The following is a 2,500-nucleotide window of genomic DNA, read 5'->3' as shown; positions in this document are numbered from 1 at the left end:
CAACACACGTTGCGCCTTAACCCAACACACGTTGCGCCTTAACCCAACACACGTTGCGCCTTAACCCAACACACGTTGGGCCTTAACCCAACACACGTTGGGCCTTAACCCAACACACGTTGGGCCTTAACCCAACACACGTTGGGCCTTAACCCAACACACGTTGGGCCTTAACCCAACACACGTTGGGCCTTAACCCAACACACGTTGGGCCTTAACCCGCTCTGTAATTGTCATACGACGCGTTAAATTAGTGTAGTGTTGCCTAACTGCAACCCCCGCAATATAGTTTGCTACTCGCACTGCCCGGTCCCCAGAGTATCGCTTCATGTTAAACACCTTGCAGCTATACACTGTAATGCGGATGGCAGCAGGACGTACATGCTCAATGCCCTTCGCAGTTGTTCATTGGCATTCGCATGGCGAAGCACAGCCTACGTTGTGGTACGGCTTGTGTCAACTGTCCGCTGATGTTGTACGTCCAAATCACACACTGTACTGCACATTGGTCCTCATGTACTGAATGATACATCGTGGTACATGTGTGACCGTACCACGACTGCGCCAACAACGGCGAACCATACGGTCCAAATATTGTGCACTCAGCTACGTGTCGTCTCCCTATAAGAGCTGGATTGCAGTATGGTATGCCGTGGATGGCGATCAGCATGAGCCGTCTGTTGATGTAGTGGTGCGTGTTGTCAGACGTAGTCGTCTCTTCTCACACACCGTGATAGCATGGTGCACTGCGTTCCACATCTGCGACATGCGACAGAGGCCGGTTGACAGTCGTTCGCGCAATGGACATCGCATACGTACGGGGGCCACCTTCCACGTGTTCGCGAAGCGTGCACATGTTGTTGCGTGTATGTGGGCAGACATAGTGTGTCGTGACACCTGACACAGGCATGCAACAATCGTTGAATTTGCAAATGGCGATGGACGTCTACGTTTGCTGGTGACGTTACGCAAATGAACAACTGGTAAACCGTTGTGGTGCGGTTGTTCTCGCTAGAGGTGAATCAGTGATGGCGACGATCGGTTGAGCTACCAACCGGTTGTTTCAGCGATACCCACCATGCCCACGAACGTGAATGGCATGTGGGTGTGAAGCGATACGCGGCGGTGGCTGGGTGGGACCGTCCCCGGCCGGTGAGGGGGGGCCTCCCGGCGTGCTGGCCGCGCGGTGCGTGGGCGCACGCGCTACAGCCGGCTGGTGGGGGCGGCCAGTGGCAGGCGCGCCGGCCGACGGAGGCGGCAGGCGGCGCAGCTGCGCGCCGGCGCACCCTGCACGCGGCGCCGTGCGGCCAAAGTAGGTCCTCGCGGGCCCGGTGCGAAGCGCGGTGGACATCTGCAGTGTGCTGGTCCGATTGAGGACTGTGTGCGCTGAGGATGCGCCGCCGCCCGGCGCTCGGCGCCGCGACGCCGTCTGCTGCTCGGTCGCCTCTGCGGTTCTCGCAGGTGGATTGTATCGCAGCTGTGCGGACGTGTTGGCGCGTGCGCTGTGCTGGGAGAGTTCGCTTCGGCACCCAAGTGGGGCTTTTGTCCTTCTGTGGCGCTGGCGTTGGAGCTGCCGGCCACCGTAGGTGGCGCGTGTTGTCTCCCGCCGGCAATGCCACGACAGCACGCTCCCGGGCCTCTGTCGGCAGCGGCAAGCTCAGTTGGGAGCACGGGTGGTCGCACCTAAAGCGTCTACTCGCCAAACCCCGGGCGATTGCGCCTCTCTCGAACCCGACCAAGTACTTAGGACGGCGCTGCGCGCCGCCGGGACCTGAGAGGGTTTCGAGGTGTATTGTGCAGGGGAGCTCAGCCTCCTCCTGTTTGCAGAATAATTGAGCGGACGCTTGCGTGTTCGCGCGGGCCCCCGGGACACACTCCCGGGCGGCCGGCTGCTCAGCTCTAGTTGACGCAGCTCCCTGGTTGATCCTGCCAGTAGTCATATGCTTGTCTCAAAGATTAAGCCATGCATGTCTCAGTACAAGCCGCATTAAGGTGAAACCGCGAATGGCTCATTAAATCAGTTATGGTTCCTTAGATCGTACCCACGTTACTTGGATAACTGTGGTAATTCTAGAGCTAATACATGCAAACAGAGTCCCGACCAGAGATGGAAGGGACGCTTTTATTAGATCAAAACCAATCGGTCGGCTCGTCCGGTCCGTTTGCCTTGGTGACTCTGAATAACTTTGGGCTGATCGCACGGTCCTCGTACCGGCGACGCATCTTTCAAATGTCTGCCTTATCAACTGTCGATGGTAGGTTCTGCGCCTACCATGGTTGTAACGGGTAACGGGGAATCAGGGTTCGATTCCGGAGAGGGAGCCTGAGAAACGGCTACCACATCCAAGGAAGGCAGCAGGCGCGCAAATTACCCACTCCCGGCACGGGGAGGTAGTGACGAAAAATAACGATACGGGACTCATCCGAGGCCCCGTAATCGGAATGAGTACACTTTAAATCCTTTAACGAGTATCTATTGGAGGGCAAGTCTGGTGCCAGC

General features: G+C 57.6%; 1 non-coding gene across 1 annotated transcript in view; it reads left to right on the top strand.

The window, feature by feature from the left end:
* The first annotated feature begins 1,913 nt into the window (after window positions 1-1,913).
* Window positions 1,914-2,500, top strand: part of LOC124587149 — a 1,910-nt gene continuing 1,323 nt past the window's right edge. The window contains exon 1 of the ribosomal RNA XR_006975298.1: window positions 1,914-2,500. This exon is cut by the window's right edge and continues 1,323 nt beyond it. This is a non-coding gene — a ribosomal RNA (small subunit ribosomal RNA).

This window comes from Schistocerca americana, unplaced genomic scaffold, assembly GCF_021461395.2.
Source record: "Schistocerca americana isolate TAMUIC-IGC-003095 unplaced genomic scaffold, iqSchAmer2.1 HiC_scaffold_582, whole genome shotgun sequence".
Taxonomy (NCBI): Eukaryota; Metazoa; Arthropoda; class Insecta; order Orthoptera; family Acrididae; genus Schistocerca; species Schistocerca americana.
This window is presented reverse-complemented; position numbering and strand designations above follow the sequence as displayed.